Here is a 22,301-nt window from a genome sequence, read left to right as displayed (position 1 = left end):
AAACTGTATGTTCAGTACGTGAGGTTTCTTCCTCTTTTTTGAGGTTTCTTCCTCTTTTTTTTTTTTTTTCCCCGTTACAGGGGTTCTTTTTGGGGAGTTTTTCCTTGGGTGATGTGAGGGTCTAAGGGCAGAGGGATGTCGTACACTGTAAAGCCCTCTGAGGCAAACCTTGTTTTGTGATAATGGGCTATATAAATAAAACTGACTTGACTTGACTTGACATTCAAAAAAAAACAAAACACAAATACATACTTCTGCATAAACTTTAAATATATATAAAACTAAAATTACCAACTTCAATTTATTTGCCTCCGCAAACCAGTCAAGTGTCAGTTACAGTTCACACCCATGTCTGTCCAGACTCAAATGCGACAATTGACAATGCTTCAAACAGGCTTTGAATGTGACTACAAAGAAACTATATATTCTAAAACACGATGGATGTAAACGTTTATCCGCTGCCGGGTCAAAAGGGTTTAACAAGATAAAGTGTGAAGAGGAGCATGAAATCTTACGACTTAAGGAAAAATAAGGTGAAAAAATCAACTAAATGCCATGCAAAGGTCTTTTTCTTCAGTTAACATCCTTATTGGTCCAGACAGTCAAACTGGGAACAGCCCAATAAAGTCACAGCTCTTTTGTGCTGGCTAATGTCTCACTGAAAGGTGTCTCACTGAAAGGTGTCTCACTGAAAGGTGTCTCTCTGAGAGCAGTGCAGGAGGGGCAGCCATTAGACTTTCCCCACCCTTATCCAGGTATTATGTGTACAACCTACATTTCTCCACGCTTAAACACTTGTGACTACAGAGAAGACACACATCAAAGTGATTCAGCAGGGACGTGTTTTCAGGTCGCGCCAGATTTATTTCCCTCTTTGAAGCGCTAATTTTTAGCCTGCTAGGCCACTCTCAGCACTCACCGCCGCTAGCATGCGGTAATCCCCCCGCGAATGACGGACGGGAGGCGCAAGGTGCTAGCCAACTGCGCTAGCTTTTAAGCCTTAATACCCTGAGTATGAGTGAGCTAGCGCGGAGCTAATCAGTCTTAATGCCATGCATATGGAGTTAGCTCCAGAGATTGGTAGCCAGTGTAGCAGCGGCTAATCCTAGCAGCTGCAGGAACCAGCCCAATACCCCGTTTTTCCAAATATGTCAAAATTTGAAACTGCAGCATGAGATTAAGATTAGAGGAAGAGAATAAAAATAGAGCGGAGGAGATGAGAGAAAGGATGTTGGAAAAAGCATTCGTACTGTAGCACTGAACACGTTATTTGGGAGGGATGCACTTGGATGACATGGAGCTCTTGTTGCTACTGAGGCTGAGTGCACGCTGCCAAATGCATATCAAGTCAAAGAGCCATCAGGAGGGAGCAAAGAGAGCTGGAAAAGAGGAGAAAGAAGAGAGAAGGAGAGGAAAGGGCAGGAGAGGAAGTGGAGAGAAGGTAAATTGGGTAAACAATGATGAGCTTATTTTATTGTGCTTTCATTGAATTGATTCATATCTTTTTCCTCGGTGTAATAGTTTGGAAGTCTCTCCGCAAAGAACAGAATCTCTCTTAACCAAATTCAAAAATGGTTAATTAAGCTTATCGGTGAGCCCCAGCTGACCACGGCGTCCCTGTATGCTAGACAGTTACGGCGGCCAGCCAACACCATTTTAAATAACAAGCTGCACCCTTTTCACAACGACTTTCAGCTTCTCCTCTCTGGACAGATGTTTTTCGTCCTGAGGTGTAAAATGATGCTCTACAAAAAAAACGTCTTGTTCCAGCTGCCATCACACTGGCAGTATTTTAGTATTCTATTGGTATGTATTACATATTTAACTATTTTGATTAGCACTGGGGCACTTGAATCATTCCATATTTAATCTTCTTGTCAGGTTTCATCCTGTATGTTGTATGTTATTGGATGCCTTGCGCAAACCAAATCTTCCTACAAATAAAGCAACCTGAACTTGACCTGAAATCATTGAACGACTTTCCCTAATCTTGCTTGGTTAAAAAAACAAAACAAAAAAAAACAAACAAAAAAACAGCTGGAGCCGCAGGGTGAGACACTCACCACCGGCTCTTTACTCTGTTGATTTCCAGTGCGAGAACAGGAAATGATGTCATGCTGGTGTGGGCACAGAAATATCTTGGTAGCTCTTATCTTTAAGTGCATGTGTGCGTCTGTAAAAGTGCTTCAAACTGAAGCACCTGCTGCTCTCTTTCTCTCCCTCAGTCTACAAAATCACAGCCTTCAGCCCAACTCCACCTCCCATCCTCCTCTTCCACTTCCTCCTGCCCCTCCTCCTTCCGTCCATCACATGGCACGAGCCGCAGCGCCAGGGCACTGACATGGGCCACAATCTCTTTCTCTCTCTCCCTCCCTCCCCCTCTCTCTCTCTCTCTGTGTTTCGGGCAGGAAGCCACCAAGTGGCACAGCAGAGGCGAGCCACCTGTTCCTCCCTGGCAGAGGAGATTGTGGAGGGATGGGGAGAGTGATGAAAAGATGAAGGCAGGGGGAAGCAACACACGGGGGAGCGAGGTGAAGAGGAAGGGCGCGATGATGGAGCGAAGGGAGTGTAGGGGGAAAAGAAGGAGGATGGATGGAGGAGAGGGAGAAAGAGGTAAGAAGATGGCAGATGAGGAAAGCAGGAAGCAAAGAAAGAGAGAAGGAAAAGAGAGAAAGGAGTGGTACAGAAGGAGAATGACGGAGGGATATGAAAGAAGGGGTGACTGAGGGAAAAGGAAAGACCGAATGAGGTGAGAAAGACTAGAGGAAGGAGGGGGACAATGGAGGGAAGAGATACAATGAAAGATAACAAAAAGTCAATAAGAAAGGAGGATAGAGTGAGGGATGCTGAAAGGGGAGGAAAGACGAGAAGAGATGAAAGACAGCGCAACAAGAAAAGGGTGGAAAAGAAGAAATAAGAAAACAGAGTAAAGGGAGGAAGAAAATGGATTAGAGATGAAAGAAAAAAGAAATCAAAAAATAAGGAAAAGGTCAATTTAAAGGGATTAGGCATAGTGGAGGAGAAAAAAAGGGTGCAAAATGAGAGACAAAATAAAGTAAAAAGAAAAGAGAGATGAGGAGTAAGGGAAAGATGATGCTGAGGGATGAAGGGAGGCAGAAAGCACGGAGGAGGGGGATGATGATGATGATGCCTAATTACAATCCCTCCTCCCCCCTCTTGACCTTGTCGTCTCTCTATTCATCACTCCATCTCTCCTCCCACAAACATCCGGTCTTTCTCTGAATGGTTCTTCAGCTGATGGGTCACCGCGTCATCCTACTGAGCAATGCTGTGACCACTCACTGATAGTGCTGCTTCTGTTTACTTCTGTGTTTTTGTTGTTAATTGCTGTTTTACTGATGTAAAGTTCTGTTTATGACAATGTATTACTGTTATACGAATGGTTATTTCTGTGTGATTAACCATTTGAAACCTGGATTGACATAGGTTTTCTTTTTCCCTGTTGGGAAAAAAACCACAAAACTTCATTTTTATAGTTAATTTTTAAAATTACATTTTTTCAATTTTAAGCACTTTTTCTTTCTTTTTTTGTTGATTAGTTTCAGGTAGTTTTCTTGTAATTTTCTAGTGACTGTCACTTGCTTATTTTTGGGCCATGGCTAAGTTTCTCATTGCCTTATCCTCATGTTTATTTTTAAAGAAATCAAAGCAGTTTGCTCAGGTTTCAAAGGGTTAATGTTTATTACAGTTCATTGTTTTACAATTTATTACTATTTTCGCTAATATTTATTACAGATTATTAAAATGTATTATTGATTTACCAGTGGTTATTACTGTGGTATTCATTTTTTAACAATGTATTAATGTTTTACTAATGTTTATTAATGTTTATTGTGATATACTACTGTTAACCTATGTCTATCACTGTTTATCTAATGTTAATCACAGTTACTACAGTTAATGAATGTTTTACTTTGGTTATAGTTATTGCAGTTTAGTACTATTCATTACTGGTTATTACCTTTTTACTAATGTTTATTATGTTTTATTATGAATGGGAAGAGAGCGAGGCTGGTATGGCTGTAGATTCTGTGGTACTGGTATTTCTGTTTCCATTTTTTTACTTTTATATTTACACAAAATACAACAGATACAGTCAGCTTACAAGGATGTAAAAGCACACAGACACACACACAGAACACTGACATACGTTAAACATGCACACACCAATGCAAATGTCAATGCAGAAATTCACACACTGAACCACTTATGTGCAGTACAGTCTCTCTGTTTCACACACACGCGTACACACACATAGAGCACGTACAGGAAGTGTGCAGTCTGCAGAAGCAACAACGCTGTCATTTGCATGAGGAACGATGCGGAAGCGAAACCAAAGCTCCTCATTGTACCGAACTGTACTCAGACACACCCCTACTCTCTCTCTCTCTGTCTCTCTCTCACACACACACACACACACACACACACACACACACATGTGCACACACACATGCATGCACATACACTACTTTTCATGCGATTTGAATGCACAAACAAAGAGGCCAGTGGACTTCTGGTTACCTGAAGGAAATGGGAACCAAACTAACTGCTGTTGTCTCGGCAACAGTCATATCCCATAATGCTATTCAAATTTTGTCACTCTGTTATCTCACTTGTGGCCTGCACACACACACACACACACACACACACACACACACACACACACACACATTTAGACTATGGGGGAAATGCTCACCCAGAGGCCATTCATTTGGACACAGCTGTTTGTCAATACACTTGATCATCATTCTCTGCTTGTGCATTTGTGTGTAAAACTCCCTCTCAATGTGTTGCTGTCAAGGGCACAACTTGCATCCATTGTACCAAGCTGCAGTTGCCATGGCAACAGAAAATACAGAAAATAGTCTTTCCTCTCCAAGTTCTGCCTTTTTTTCTACTTTTGTTTATTTGAACATATTGTGTGGGAGCAAGAGTGAATGAATCTGTGCTTGTGTGTGTGTGTGTGTGTGTGTGTGTGTGTGTCTAAGTGTGATACTGTTCACTTCCTGGTTTGTTTTAGCCAATCAGTAATCAGAGACTGACGTGAAACTCTCATTGGCTAACTGTCCATTACTGGTTTTTCCTTTTCAGTGTATCTCTCAATGTACTGACTCTGTGGTTACCATGGTGCCCGCATCCACTTGGTGCTCCATCTCTCTCTATCTCCCTCTCTTATTTCTTGTTATTTCCCTTCATTCAATTGTATTCCTGCTTTTTTTAGAGTCAAGTGGTTCATTTAGTCAGTATTTCGATCTTGTTGCGGCCCAGCAGTTTGGTTATGTCTCTGTCTTCTTATCTGTCAGATGTTATCAAGTTTTTTTTTGGTTTTAGGTTGTTTAGAAGCTGGAAAACCAACCATTCTGGTGTAACAAAACTGCTTCCCTACAGGAATTTTGGGATCACTTTTGCCATGACAACACTCTCTACCATCATCAAAAAAATAAATTAGGGAAGAATTTGGAAGAATGGTGTTCATCTCTCCAGTACAGTTTCACAGACTTGGGGAATCTATGAAAAGCAGACTGAAGGTGTTTGCAACACTTTGCTGCTACACACATTTCATCATTTTCTGGTTCTTTTACTCAATTTTTTTGGTGTGCAAATTCAAAAGATATGGATGTGTGTGGAGGAGACTGTCCACCCAAGAGAGCAGCATCAGTCAATCAAATAAGTGCCCTCGAAGAACACATTTGTTTATATCAAAGTGACAGCATCCTCTGGCTGCTACAGTAATTCTGACGGAAGCAAAGCAGGAAACATTTTTTCTAGAACCATGATCATGATCATCCCCTAACATTATCCACTTGTTTATTACTGGAACCATGACAACAACGACCTCCTGATCCTAAGAATTTAAAACCTGAGAAAAATTCCTCCAAAAACATGTGGAGAAGGTAATGAGCATCCCAACAAGACATGGCCCAAAAAGTAAAAAACAAACATGAAAAAGACCTTGAAAAAGTGCTAAAGTAAAGTGTATATACATACATAAACACACACACACACACACACACAGTATGTGCATGTCTAGCATGTGCAGTCTGCAAGCGGTGATGCACATCCTGTGCATGTTTTCTGTTGTGTGTGTGTGTGTGTGTGAGAGAGAGCGAGGGTGTGTGTTTTACAGAGATGACACTATGAAGTTTAAACACTACATATTTGTTCTTTGAGGTGCAGATAGTAATCTATGCTTTACATGATCTATTTCTGTGCACTGTCTGAGTCAACCACATACATATACACATACACATACACACACACGCACACACACATACACACACTAAGTGGCGGATACGAGCACATATAGAGAGAGAAAGACAGACGGTGTTTGAATGACATCGTTCATCTCGTCCTAAATATGAAGTAGCCTGTTTCACAGGAAGAGGAAGTGACACCACTGGCACACGCACACAAACACACACACACACACACACACACACACACAAACACACACACACACACACACACACACACACACATACACACAATAAGCTGCTTCTTCTATCCACCAATCTGCATCAATCACACATTTAAAAAAGAACAGATAGCAAAAGGCCTGACTTTACGCTTCAACATCACTGTCTTCTTGCATCCATGTGTTGTTTTTTAAGTACACATAACAGCCATTGCAAAAGGCCTTCTTCATATTTAATCCCAAAATCTTTTCTTTTCTGTGACAGTCAATTTCTCTCAATCTATCCTTAATCAGCACCTTATTCCACCTCTTCTCCTTTCTCTAATATTCTTCTGACTTGTGATTCAAAATGGAAATATGTCCATCCTCACCTACATGATCCATTGTGATCATTGTGGGGGGGAGGTCATGCTTTCAAATATCTGTTTTCAAGATGTTTAGGTCTCTCTGACCTTTGACCTCCCCATTGTAGCTTATCGTTTTTATAATGTACAATGAAAATGAAGCTTATGCTTTTGTTGGCCTCCTGTTAGGTCTCTATGTACTTTTCAAAAAAAAAAAAAAAAAAGCTTATTTTTAAAGAGGAAAAAATGACTGGTGGGAACTATATAAGCTTTGGAATGAAATCTGCATCAGGGACTATGGTCACTCACCAGTGTCACGATTTAACAGATTATTTAAGTGATTTCATTCTGACAGAATGAAATTAAATCACTTTTTGTTTTTGTAAGGGGTGTTGTTTTAGAAAAAGTAACAAATCAAAAGAGGTGGAAAGCAAGATTTTAGCTGAATCTCTTGTCAAACACTGAGATCTTTTTTTTTTGTCTTGATCAAGATATAAACTTTCTAAGGATTTATTAATGATTAAGAGAACAATAAAGTTAGATGACTGTGAAAAGCCATTTCTTCTCATGATCCCACAATAACTATGTTGTCACCTCCACGTGATGTTTTCTCGTGATCATGGCATGAATTTTTCGCACTCCCCAGTAAAGTGACGCATTGTGTTGCAATGAAAAAAAATACACGTATGTGCTGTCATGCACGCCAGTAATTCTAGTTTCCATACAAAGGCCTACTGTACCACAACACATTGCTGCCACCATGACAAAAAAACAATATTTGATTCATTTATATTTTTCATGTTATAACAGGATATTTTACTATATTCCAGATTTTTCTGTTATATCTAGAAACCATGAGTATGCTTACATGGACATGGATAACCCATTTACGAGGCTTATCTCAGTTATGATCATATTTGGGATATGGTGTTTACATGAGCATTGAGTATTGTGTCAATGAGTATTCCAGCTAGGACACTAGGGCTTACAAAAAACAGAATATTGTGTGGTCATGCTCAAACACATAAACGGGATACTCCAAAAACATGACTTTAAACAGGTTATTCATGTCTGTCAACACACTGAATTCTTGTCGTAACAACAACTTGTTAGATCATGAAATGCTTTAATGTTAAAATAAAAATTGGCGTTACTTTGACATTATAAGGTGAAAAGTATTACCTTAAGACAATAAGACTTTTTGTCCTGTTGACTCCTGTCGTTGTTAAAACAGCTGGCAGAACTGTGTATCTCATCACAGTTTGTCAAAGCAACACTAAAGTGCATCTCATTCTGTCCTTGTTCTTGGATCTATTTTACTACAGCTGGCATCACAACAATTTCTCTGCCTTCAGCATTTAACTGCAAAACCAAATTAGATCTTCCAACACAAGACAACTCTAAACAACCGCACCACTCCTGATGACTCCTGGTGTGTACAGAGCAGATTTCACTCATTTCTGGGGTGGAGTTAAAACATGCGAAGCAGTCAGGAGTAGAGAAACTTTACATGATGGCAGTCAGCAGGACCATTAAAGTGAGTTTTTTCCATTTACACTCCCAGTCGAGGTCACACCTCTGGTAACGAAGCTGGCCGGTTGCCTCGGCAACCAGCCAGGAGAAAACAGCAAGAGTAATTCTGGTTAAATGAATACAGCTCAACTCTCTCCTTGTCTTACCGTCTGTTTCTCTGTGTGAGCCTCTCTTTCTCTCTCATGACAAAAGGATCGGCCATTTTAAAGCCTAATGATGGGTATTATTACAAAGACGGCCCTTTTTTCCACAATTTTCTCCACTATCTACTCCACTCAGGAGTTTGTTCTCATAGCTTAGAGTAAATGTGTCTTTCTCTGCTTTCACAAATTTTAAAAAAAAAACAAAATGTCAATCCAATGTCTCCCAAGGGATTCACTTGAGGCAATTTTACTTTTGCAACAGTTTTTCTGAAAAATTTTGTCAATCATTCCAGTTTGCTGACTTCTTTTATTTGCAGCTAAAATTTAATTTATGCTACCAAACTTTTGGCTCAGGTTCTACAAATTTCACTCAGACTGACTAATATATCCATCCTCCATTTTTCCATAAATCAGCATCATGTATCTTTACATCTGAGTTACTATGTTGTGTGAGACTGCGAGCTATAACCACCACACACATACACAGTTATTAGTGTTGTTGGTCCTACCTTGTGTAAGTGTTTTTCCTCTGGTCAAGTTAAGCAAGTCGACAAACTGGCCACAGCCCCTGAGGGAGAAAGAGAGACATAAAAGATGATAAAGACGCGCTTATGTCCTTTTATTTAACTCCACTGTTGTAAACACACTGTGCGTTACTTTAAGACCATGTGCAAACAACATGGCTGCCTCTTGGACTGGAGTCATGCTGAGTCCTGGCATATCCCAAAATGCGTTATAAGTGTTTTATCATCATAACAAAAAGTGTTATATCATGGTCTCATCATGGTTTTTATTAACCTTTTCAGGACAAAATCATTGATGCATATGCAATTTTTGGATAAAAAAAAAAAAAAAACACTGATATTCTATGGACCAGCATGAGAATATATGACAGTGTTTGACCAAGAGCTACACTATGTGGCCAAAATGGATGCCATTTGTGTACTTTGGCCAAAGTACACAAAGTGCATGCATGAAAAACATGCATTTCCTTTAGATCCAGTTCAAGAAACCTTAAAGCAATAGTTTGACATTAAAGGAAATACACTTATTTACTTTCTGGCAGGCAGTTATCATTCTCACATCTGTCCGTTTTAATATATTGTTCAGGCCCGGATACACCAAATCTTCATCTAAGAACGAGCTGTGACAAAGCTGAATGATGCGTTGCCTTATGTCACTTGTGTCTCGGCCAAAAAGTTGTGCATGAACACACCTAAAAGACGACAATCAGCAGATTACAAACTACGACGGTAGTTTGTAATCGGCATTCAAACCCCTGACTGCACTTCTAAAGCTCAGTCAACATGTTATATCCTGTTTGTTTATTCTGTACTAACCTGTGAAAAATGTGTAAAAGTTATATTTCTTGGATATGACCAGTAACTCCATGGAGTCTCTGAAGGTTACCTGGGAACTGTTTGAATCAAAGTTATTTCCCAAACAGCATATATTTTATAAAATAGTTTCCACTAACTTTGTGAAAACAGTCTGGGAAAAACCTTTTCACAGTTCAACCTAAAAATGCCCCGTACAAAAAGCCAGGTGCATAAAGAAATGGTTTTCAAAGTTTGTTGTGGAAGAAGTTGATTGTCCTGGTCTCATCCAACACCAGTGGGATGAACTGGAACTCTGTGAGCCAGACCTGATAACCAACATCAGTGTTAGACCTCACTAATGCTCTTGTCAATCTCTGCAGCCAGGTTCAACATCTGGAAAGTCTTCCTAAAAGAGTAAAGGCTGTTACTGCAGCCCAGTGAAGTCTGGTTTTAGAATGAGATGTTCAACAATCGTACATGGGTGTACTGTTCAGGCATCCACATACTTTTGCCCTTGAAGTGGAAAAATAAACACGTGGATTGGGAACATATTTGTGACAGGTTTAAAGGTCAAAAGGTCATGAGTCTCTCTCAGCATATAAATATAAATGTGGTATTTAAATTTATGTCAGGAAAATAAAAACCAGCAGTTGTTTTTGAAAAAATTCCACGACAACGGGAGTGACATGCTGATCCTGTGGTTTGTAATCTCAAATTTCTAAAAACACAGAAGTCTCTGTAGTTTTCTTAGCGGATTCTGAGTGTTTGACACTGACATTTCAAACCCTTCATTGAATCCAACAATAAACAAATAAAAACAGATTCTGTCTTAGAGTTTCAGATCACTCGTGTCAGCCGTTTGTCATCTCGATTTTCAGTTTTCTTTTGTCATTTTTTTCTTTGGATTTTTTTTTTAAAGCCCGTTGGGGTTTCTGTTCTGTCTCACCCGCGGAGATTGGATTTCGTTTCATCCCCTGATATTTTTGAAGTGTTCTTATCTTTTGTATGGATATGCAAATAACTCAACTTAAACCTACAGCAGTAGCTGATGTGTTTTAATTGTGCTAACTCCAATGAAGCAGATAATATCAGAGTGGGCAGCAGAGCTTGGGAACGGCACACCAACAAGAGTCAGATGGTTTAACACAGTGATGCATATTCAAGATTCCCTATTACCTCATTTCTAATGATAACACCCATTTTTAAAACAGATCAGTTTAAGCTGACAGTAAAAGATGTCCTCTTTCAGCAAGGGCAGCTCAGAAAATGAATCTACAAATAAAACTATAAGAGAAAAATGGAAAGAAAATGGCAAAAGTTGCTGATTACAGTATATGTCACAGTCCCTAAAGTGAATTAAAAAAAATGAAGACCCAATAACATAATAAAGAAAGAGTAACAGAGAAAATACAGTTTTACGTGCAAATGGCATTTTTCAAAATCAAATTTTCAACAGATTTTTTTAGATTTTAAGGGGAAAAAACTTCTTTGATGTGCACCTCATTTTCATTTTCCATTTTTGATTCACCTACCTAACCGCCCTCACATTCGTCAGTTAGATATCCTATGTTTCCCAAAATGCCACTGGACATCCCCCCTGTAGTAAAGGGAGTATAATTGTACTCTGCTGGGTTTTATACATACGTAGTGAATTACTGCAAGCAGGAAAGTGAGACTTTTGCACTGAGAGAAATCGAGAGTTTCATGCTTCGATCAACACCGAAAAAACAATTTTGTGTCGTCAAACGTATTTCAGTTGTGGTTTCGTTTCTGTGGGTGTGCATGAATGATGAACATCGCTGCAAAATAGCAGCAGTAGATTGAGAGAGACTGACATCAAAAGTTGGAAGGTTTCTGGTGTTTTAGATGACTGACATGTTTTTTTAATCATACCGGAGCTGCTGGGAATATGGTGTCATCTATGTTCGAGAAGTTACTCAGCTGTTTATTTTTAAAAAATCTAATAAAACCAAACATGAAATGGTTGTGTATGAGCTTCACATTAGATACTCAGCAGTTTAAGATAAAGTTTTTGAATATTCAAACAAAAACTCAAGTTTTTGCCAGACTGCTATCTGCTGGCTTTGTTCCTTTGTACTTTCTGCCCATAAAGAAAAGTTGTATTTTAGTCTCCTGGCATGAAGGAATAAACTTTAACCTTATCAGGAGTCAGACGAGAAGACAGCAGTTTCACCTCTGTGCTAGTGGTTCAGTGTTGAAAATTGTTTAAAAACCTATACAGAGAGCCAGGGGGAAATGCTAACGTTAACCCTCCTCAAAGTAGACCTTCACAACAGATATTTTTGGCTTGTCGTTGCAGCAAAAGCACAGGTGCAATTAATGACAGTAAAAAGTGCACTCCATTTAGGTGAACTGGTTCAAGGTTACTGGCATTGTGGATGTCGGCTCACTGTCATGGCTTTCTAGGACACTTAATGGAACTGAGACATTGTTAATGACATTAGCTGCACCTGTGTTTTTTTTTTCTGAATGACAAGTTAAAATGTCTGCTAAAAAGATCCATCAAAAAGCCACATTTACAGCTTATAGCTAATGGTTTCAACACGGGCACAAACACAGAACAAAGGCACAGTTGTTTCCAGGCAGTTAGCTTACTTATCAAGCAGCTAGCTTAAACAGCAAGACCCAGTTTTTTGCTTGTGATCGCAAAGATAACAGATAAACCCCGTTTAATTAGTGGCTGGCTTGCTAGCTAACAGGATACTTCATATAGAGGAGTCTTTTGACGAGAAGTTTCTCTCTGTGTCTGTCTGGACTCTCACATGTTCTGAATGCATAATTATCAAACTCATATCAGTCCTCTCATCTTAATCTTGAATAGAACAGTATTTACCTTAAAAAGCTTTTTATCAAGTAGGAGCAACCTGAATACACACCCTCCATGTTAGTGAATAGGATATGGGCCAAACTAAAAGGTATACGTCAAAGAAATTCTTCTAGTTTTTAAGTTTAGTTTTTAAGTAGCATTTATCTCTACAAAAAGTCATTTCTAGGAAACATGGTTGTCTCAAAACCTTCAAGGGAAATAGCTACGGATTCATGTTATTGATTTTTTTTTTGCCAATATCTGCTATGCCAGTATAAAAACAACTCACTTAGCCAGTAACCGGTATCAATATATCCAGCTCTTCCCACCTAATTTTAGTGATCATCAAGTCTCTTTTGTAGTGGACTATACATTATTGGATTATATATTATAAATATTATATTATGCATACTCTTGTCGTGATGGCCCACCAGCAGATAGAGACATGAAATACAAGACGCCCCGATATAATGGTGCAGCCCTAGAAATAGCATCTTTTTTCTATGATATTCAAATGGTATAAAATATGGATGATAACAATTAATCGATAATCGATTAATCGGCCGTTAAGAATTTAATCGAACATGTGAAATTTAATTGATAAATCAATAGGCAATGAAATGCTGTAAAAAATATATGGAGTATCATACTGTGAGCTTTGACTGAGGATAAAATACATTTGGTACTGTTTGAGATTAGCAAAATTATACTTCTTTTTTTTTTTTCAAAAAATGATTAATCAACCGTTAATTTGACCAATAAATCAATAAGAACTTACAATTTGCAGCCCTAGTATAAAAGCATCCCTTCTCATGGCTTGGCTCAGACAACCACCCATGCTGAAGAACGCTATATTTGCAGTAGTTTTCGACTCCATATGTTGCTTGTTAGGAGTTAGCGCATTTGATTTACAACCCATTCAGTCTACAGTAAAAGGAAAACTGCTTGTTGGTTGTGTCAGTTGGGATTTTCTGATTACAAAACACTGATTTAGCTCTACTGTCTCATGCATAAATGCATGAAGTGAAACTAATTACAAGCTGTTGAGAAAGTAGGCCAGTTTGGGTAAAGGTCTCTCTCTCTCACTCTCTCTCTCTCTCATTCTCTCCAAACACAGACGCAGCCCACCTGACATCAGTGCCTCCCTCTGAGTAAAGAGAGGTTGGGTTTCAGATTCCCTGTCAAACACACACACACACACACACACACACACACACACACACACACACACACACACACACACACACACACACACACACACACACACACACACACACACACACACCACCCTGTTACTTTCAAGCATCTTTCCATCTCGTTTAAAAAGCTGCCATAGAACAAGAGTTAGCATGTCAGCACCTCTGATTCCCTCGTCTCAAAGTCAATGGGTTTGTTGAATGTTTTTTTGATTAGAAGCCTTAAATAAGGTCTGTGGTTAACACAAGCTTAAGAGACTTTCACATTTTGTTCTACAACATAAAATGCGTCAGTAAATACCCCGCTGAGAACTTGGAAGCTTTTATGTCTTTAAAAAGGGTTGTTGCTAACAAGTGGCTACATGAGACTACAGAACGTCATCATGCTGAACTGCGCTGAACACAGCTTACTTTTACTTTTGGCGCATTCATTTAGGCTTTAAAAATCATTAAAGTGGTGGCCAATTATCTTGCTGAACAAAATGTCTAAGTATCATAAACGTTTGTTCACCACAGAGGTTATTTTCTGCAATGATGCAAAATCAGGTGGAAAAATCTTATAGACTTTTTAACGAGGGAACTAGGACAACGTTAGCTGTCAAGCTAACGGTTGGCCGTCAAAAAAAACGTCATTCTTGGGGAACCCTATCGGCCGACATGAAGCAACAGTCAGCATGGTGATCATTGACTGGCTGAGGGATTTAAAAAATGTCCTCATCTTAGAGGTTATAGCGGACTGGGAGAGGGAGTTTCCTTTTGTACAGCTGAGGACAACAAGCTGAGATCACACACACACACACACACACACACACACACACACACACACACACACACACACACACACAATCTATCGAGCAAAGTCCTTCAAATGAAAAGTGTGTCAGCAGCTGACAGAATAGACACACTCCTCTGTTGGTACAGCTTGGAAACCTCTCATCCTATCGCCTCTCCTCTTCCTGCTCTCTGTTTCTCCTCATCCTTCTGCTCCTCCATCATCCTCTCTTCTCTCATTGCCTGTCCTCTCCTTTTCTCTCTCACTTCCATTTTTCCTGTCTTGTCTTCTACTCTGGTCTCTGTTACATTTCCTTCCCTCATCCTCATCCTCCCTCTTGTCCTTTCATTCCCTCATCCCTTATCTCATCTTTCTCCACCTCCCTCGCTTCTTCCTCTTCTATTGTATTTTACTTGCACTCTAACTTAACTCTTTTTCTCCACTTTTCCCCTCTCCTCTGCACCTCCTCCTCTCCTGTGCTCCAGGTGTGTATATCCAAGCAGGTATTATGTAAAACCAAACCACAGAGGAACTATTTATCAGCAGGAGCCAGTCAACCAACTCATTAGCTTTGTGTGTGAGTGTGTATCTTAATAATTTAGCCATCGCTGTCAGGACCTCGGTCACCGGAGCGCTCTCAGGTTCCTCTACAGCTCTCAGGTGATCACAAACAAACACACACACACACAGACAGGTGAGACTGTGCAGTTGCATTCAAAAGCCGCACAATTCATTCAGTGAGATAAACTGTGGATCAGTTCAGTGTGAAGCTTAAAATCCTCTTTTAATGCTCTGAATTCATTGCTCTCCAGAGGAAGCCCATTCACTTTGCAGCAGAGAAGCACGGTGTTCCTGTGTTGCAGGTGCATTATGTTGCAATGCAGCTGTTATTTGTCGGTAGTAATCCACTCGAAGGTGTCTAATACAATACAATAACAGCCGGGACGAGGCAAATAAAGCCACAATACAAAGTGGAGTAACGTTTTCTGTGTGAAATCTGTTTTTAAAATGGGCAAATTGGTAATTTAAAGAAAGATAGAACGTGTATACACTTGTTCAAACATACACCTGATTACTTGTACTTCATTTTGTCATTATTCTTATTGTTGATGTTGGGGTTTTTTTTTTGGCCTTTCATTAGTGATTTATGGTTAGTCTATAAAACATCAAAGATATCAAGCTAATCGACCAAAACTGGGTCTTCAAATGACTTCCTTACACCCTAAAAAAAGTTGGAGAGCCTGCAGTCAGGGAATGTAAGTACATTCATTCAAGTAGGTTTTTAATATATTTATTTATTTATTCATTAATGTACTTGTACCTCTACTCCACAATCTGAGGTAAGTATTGCACTTTTCACTCCACAATATTTATTTGACAGCTTTAGTTATTTTGCATATTTAGATCATCAATACTACATTTTAATCAGCTAGTATATTATGTTCAGTGACAAACAGTGCTTTTCATGATAATCTCAAGCCAATGTGTTCAATAATTCTTTCAGCACTTGACGCCAGATGTAACTATTGAAATCCATGGCAGCAGAGTATTTAAAGCTGATGGTTTTACTTGTCATCTGTACAAGCAGACTGTCAGGATGTTAACGATTTTACATTTAATGTCAGGATATACACCAGCAACCCAAAATTTTAATAAGAAGCTCAACTCTGTGTGTGTGTGTGTGTGTGTGTGTGTGTGTGTGTGTGTGTGTGTGTTTGGTGTCTCAGGGCGTGTTACTTCATCGCACCATGCCATACATCTGCAGTCATTTCAAATTCTCCAGCTATGATGCTATGATGTTAATTGACAGCAAATGCAAACGCATCACATCTGCGGTGAACCAACTGATGCACAGCCAGCGGCAAGACAGATGCAGACGGCTGCAGCTAGAAATTCTCAAGAAGCAAGACGCACTGATAATCAAGCAGATTTAAAAGCAAGTCAGATAATTAACTCTAACAAAATCACAACAGGCTGCTGCCTATTTTGAGTGGCTCGACAGCAGCAATTTAAACCTCAGATGATTGTTTTAAACCAATTTAGACATTGTGTTCCTTAAATTACTCCAGCATATATAATGTAGGTTCAAAGGAATCACCCATAAGGATGTAATAAATCAAGATGTATCATACAGTAGCAACTTAAGAAGGATGTTCACAACCTGCACCATCTTGAAGCGGAGACAGAGGCAACAATCCCCCTCCATTTGCAACCATCTGTTATCACCTCACAACTGAACAAACTGTCCTCTGAGGAAGACCATCATTATATGTCTTTGGAAACCCAGTAAAAGCTAGTAGGTGGTCCTTGGGTTAATATTTTCTTGTCACGCCAATGTAATCTAATATTTGAGTGTTTTTTTTAGTGTCATAATGTTATGACACTTAGAGACAAGATGACACTGTCCCTGACAGATCACACGTCCCACTAACAGGTGCCATTTAAACTAGCATACCTTACTGTCACTTGGGCCAATTTATATCGGCCACATTAAATATATACTCTGAACCCTAATAATCACAGGTTGCATGCCCATGATTAGTTGAAAAGTGATTATATAAGAATGTCTATGTTTGTTCATAAACCTTGTAGCCACATTTGACTGTTAACATTTCACCATGCAGTCTACCCCTAACCCTGTACCACCAAAATTAGCCTGCGTTTTTTTAAATGCAGGAAAAAATACGTAATAGACTCCTTTCCTGTTCCCAGAACCATCACTGGGGAATATGATACAAGACAGTATAAGTGTGCGGCAGTCATGAAAGACAGATGACACTTAACTGCCTCATTAACTAATCATAAAACACACTTCATTCAAAGTCGACAGAAACAAAATAAAACTCACCCAAACCGTAAACGCTGGTTACTTTTGTTTGTAATCTAGTCAGTAAGTCCGCTGCTCCAACAATCATAAGCTCCCGTTTGGTCAAAATAAATCCTTCATTTGCCAAGTTGTATTTTAAAAACATGTGGTTATTCCCTATGGTCTCGCTCTACCGTTGCTGTTTACTTTCCTGTAACTGATCTCTATGTGTCGTGATGTCTTTAAGCTCAGCTGCCTATACCACCAGCAAAGATTGGAGAATTAGCTCTGCTGGTGCATGCTGTGCACTACGTACAATGAGTTTAACAGAAAGAGGTACGCCTGTATTGTTGACGGTATTGAAAAGCATACCCTCAGGATTTCTAAATACCATAATACCATGATACCACCCCAACCTAGTGGCAAACACTACACCAAGGATAGCACTTGCGCTTAGTTGGGTGTCCACGCTATCCCCATAGGAAAACAATGACACAGCCAGCGCAGAACAGTGTTACTGCTGAACATGTTTGGGCAGGTTTGGTCTATTAATGGTTACCAAGCTAGCAGGCTAGCCATACTGGAGATTAATACCACCAACCCCACTAGGCTGGTATACACAGCAACTTGCACATTTCCAAACTGAAATGGTCCTCTACTCTGTCTCTTCTTTTGTTGTTCCTCCGCAAATTTGGAGCAATGAATGTTCACCTCACATGACTCTTCACAAAGTCATCCCTGGTTTAAGTTATTACTATCGGTGATGACACATGTCTTCATGGCAGCACAGAATCAACGATTGTTGTACTTAAAGAGTATTTGTTTCAGCTCTACTGGCTGCTGCTGTAGTATGCAAGTTCCTACAAGGCCTAGGTAATAAATTAATTGACTGTTAAGTGTAGAAAATCAACTCACACCACATGCATGTTCTCCGTACACTTATCCACCCTTGTGTGTGTGATTGTGTGTGTGTGTGTGTGCATGGACGCTCGCTCCTACGCAGCACACCCCAATGGCCATCTGAGGTGGCAGTGGGACAGATGGTACGTAGGTCGGTCTATTGCCCCGCACACGCTCTCACACACACACAGTCACCACAGACATGTGCACGTGCACGCAGTCGTGCACGGCATGTCTCTTGACAGCAGAAGACACACTCCTCAGCTGCAGGCTTGTAACCTCACAAACACTGCAAACACATTCTGGGATGGTTTTTGTTAATACTCCCCTTAAACAGCAACAAAGCGTTCCATCGGTGCTGCTTCTCTCTTTAATTCAGCTTCCATTTTATTTCACTGTTTTGCACGCGGCTTTTCATTGTTTCTAAAAATACCACCTTTACAGTGTCAATCCAAGTTTAAAATTAGCTGCTTTGCCTGCCAACACAGACAATAAACACACGCAGATGTGACAATACAGATGCAATGAACAATTCCATTTATTAATAATATTATTTTATTTTTTCGGCTTTGCTAATGTTTAATGTTTAATTTTGTGGTGTTTGTCTTTCTCATAATTTGTAATAAATATTTACTTATTTTTTTAATTTACTCAATTCTTGGCTATTTAATGGTCCTTACTCCTTATTGGTAATGTGGACTTTATTTGTGTTTCCTGTGACACATTAAACATCAAAGAAACGCTCTGACAACCAAACAGTCATGTTGGCAGCAGCTGGCCAGCGCAGTGTCCTTCAGCTGCAGTTCAAAGCCTCATATTGCCAATCATCCTTGCTGTCCTGTCCTTAAGCATAAAGTAGTGCTCGACCCTGACCTTTGACCTCTGACCTCACTGAGGTGGAAAAAAACAGAGAGAAAGCTTCCCTGCAGAAATGAGTAGCGGATCACAGGATTATGACTTGCAACAACACACGCCTTGCTTATATGATGAAGCAGCGAAGAGAGGCTGAGATATTTTCCAGCACATGAGTAACAGCAGGCTCTCTTTTAAGTGAAAGAGAGACAGAGCAGGGCCTGGCCGTGCGTCGGAGTCTCCCCGGCCGGGGCCCCTCTCTAGACGGCAACACGTCATGGAACATTCCCGGAACCAGCCAGCGCACCACCCACCATTTCTCTCACTCTCTCTCTCATACACAGACACACACATACATGCACACACAAACAGAGGAAGCAAACGATGAGCATATGAAGATAAAGTCACTCCCTTCTGAAAAAGTACTCCAGTTTTTATATTTGAGAAGAACACAAAACACATTGTAGCTGTGAGCCTGAATTTAAATATCTCAGGCATGTCACTCTGATTATGCTGTAGCAGCAACAAGGAAATACAGGAGAGAGATAAGGTCACAGCTTAAACTCACTTTTGAGCACTATATGGTGAGTCTAGTGACATTTTAAGGGTTTGCAAGTGAACTTCTAGGAGCCAAAACACGCAGATGCGGCCAGAGCTTGTTTGTTGGTGCACAACTCAAATGCAGAAAATCGACCTTCCAGACGCAAAATCACACCATCACACCTCTTCCACTTTCTCAGCTTCATATCCACGAACAGTCCCCCCTCCCTCTCCCTCTATATTTCTCTCCCCCGGCCTTGCAGCCAGCCTGGCCGTGCAGGCTACTGCAAATTCCTCAGGATATTACGCAACCCGGGTAATCTGCATGCAATGCAATGCGTGCCCGGGGTATTCCCCCTGCATAGCCTTGCCCTTATAAGCTAAACTAAAGATCAAGTGGCGTGAAAACAGCCCATAATGTCCGTCATGGCGCAGAAAAGCCCGCTGTCACTGTGACATATGTGAGAATATGTCCGGTAAGGTTTCGTTTTCCCTCCACTTACCTTCTGTCTGCGCTCCGGCTGCGCGTCTCCGTGCGAAAATGACAACAAGCAACCCCGGTGACAGGGGATCCGATTCCGGGCGGGCTTGACACCTCGCTGGTTGTCCGCTTAGGAAAACAGCCCGGTTGTTAGAAATCCACAAGAGTCGAGGAGGAAAGCGGTGGAAACGGCGCGGCGAGGCGGCCGACGGAGGAAAAGTTGCGCGTAAAAATGGAAGGAATCCTTTCCGACCGGATTTCTGCTGCCGGAGCTCCACTACTGCAGTCAGACAGACAGTAAAATGTGTGCGTCTGGTTGTGTTGTGAGTGTGTATGTGTGCGTGTGTGAGGGTGAAATCAGGAGACACACGCACACACACACTCGTACGCACACGGGGGTTATTCCAAACGCCACTTCCCAGAATAGCAGCATAGAGGAGAGGGAGAGGGAGAGAGAGAGAGAAGGAGAGAGACGGAGTGGCAGAGAGCGAGAGAGGGCGTGTGTGTGTGTGTGTGTGTGTGTGTGTGTGTGTGTGTGTGTGTTCGTGTGACGTCGTCGGATCCCCCAGCGCGCAACCAGGGCAAAGGGAGGGGAGGGGAGGGGAGGAGGAGCAGTGGCCGAAGAGGAGGCTCTGTCTGCCGGCACGGAGAGAGCAGGATTCCCCGGTCACCTCTGGAGCGCCCTGTCTGTCTGACTGCCTGACTGTCTTCCTGCCTCGTTTGCTCGTTTGTGCCTGTCTACCTGTATATTCAATTGTAGATTAGGACTGGACTTGAGCACATAAAAAGCCATACAGTTTGCAATATGAAATGATCATATAATTTCTATATTTCAAATATACTTATAGTTATACATATACATATTTTCGTGTATATTAACACTACACATTAAAATCTGATAAGTTGATCTCACATAAAAAATAAAACTGACTGCCTTGAAAAAAAAATGTAAATATAACTATTAATCTTAACTTATGTTTACTTTATAAGTAATTGCTAAGTTTACTCAAAATGTAGCTGCATTTACTCAATTTTGTGAGGTTGTTGCAACTTAAAAGTGACAAATGAAAGTACCCTCTTCTTTCTAAGCAACTTCTGTAAACCAAGTTAGTGTGACTTCACGTGATCATTACAAAGAGGAATTTAGCAATGATGAAGTAAGGAGATCTAAAAGTTATGTTTTATTTCATGTTTGAGAAAATACAAATATGATTGACTAGTTTCCAACCAGCAGAATACAGATATAAGGCACAGTTTACTGAAGTTGCCAAAACGTAGGAAGAATGACTTAATTACACTTTTCATTTTTTTAAGTTGCAACAACTTCACAAAATTAAGTAAATATACTTACACTTTAAGCAGAATTAAAAATTACATAGAAATTAAATATAAATTGAGACTAATTGTTATACATATGTTTTTCAAGGTAATCAGTTTTCTAGATTTTTTTAAAAAAGCATAATCAACTTGTCAGATATTACAGTTATCCAAATACAATTAAACGTGCTCATGATTATTTATTCTCAATTTCTCACAGGTATCAATTAAAGATCTATGACTGTTTTATGCACTCAAAAGATGTATTTCTTTCAAAGTATGGCTGCAAATTTGTTCAAATCAGCATTAGTGAGTACTCTCCTTTCCAAGATGATCCATACACTGCCAGGTGTGGCATATCAACATGCTAATTAAACAGTATCCTTGCTACACAGGTGTGCCTTGGGAAGTTTTAAGCAGGAATGTCCACCAGAGCTGTTGCCTGTGAACAGAATGTTCGTTCCACACCTGTCAGGTGGATGGATTATCTTGGAAAAGTAGAAATGTTCACTTACACAGATAACAAATTTATGACCAAAACTTAAAAGAAATATGTCTATTTAGTGCATAAAATGTCCTAGATCTTTAACTAAACCCTGTAAAAATGGAAGCAAAAACAGGTGTTGGTTTTAAATTTTTCTATTTCTATTAGATAGTCTTTATTGTGTACCTCACTGTGTAACTCATGATTACAATATTAAAATCTAAAAATTGAAGAATCTTTAAACAACCCTTTCCTTTATTTAGGATCATTATAGCTAGATTCCTTATTGTCCTCCTTCAAGAAAATTTGTTGAAATGAAAATGAGTACAAAAAAGACATAACGGATGCAGA

General features: G+C 40.0%; 1 protein-coding gene across 3 annotated transcripts in view; it reads right to left on the bottom strand.

Moving 5' to 3' along the window:
• The window catches only part of hivep2a (HIVEP zinc finger 2a), a 119,323-nt gene extending 98,686 nt beyond the window's left edge, over window positions 1-20,637 (bottom strand). For all 3 annotated transcript variants that reach the window (XM_088089056.1, XM_042503671.2, XM_088089057.1), the window contains exons 1-2: window positions 20,172-20,637; window positions 8,966-9,024 (exon numbers count right to left, since the gene is read on the bottom strand). The gene's annotated coding sequence lies outside the window, so the exon portion shown is untranslated. The remainder of the gene's footprint in view (window positions 1-8,965; window positions 9,025-20,171) is intronic.
• Window positions 20,638-22,301: the final 1,664 nt, after the last annotated feature.

This window comes from Plectropomus leopardus, chromosome 16 (assembly GCF_026936395.1).
Source record: "Plectropomus leopardus strain MGB_pleo_1.0 chromosome 16, ASM2693639v1, whole genome shotgun sequence".
NCBI classification, from domain to species: domain Eukaryota; kingdom Metazoa; phylum Chordata; class Actinopteri; order Perciformes; family Serranidae; genus Plectropomus; species Plectropomus leopardus.
This window is presented reverse-complemented; position numbering and strand designations above follow the sequence as displayed.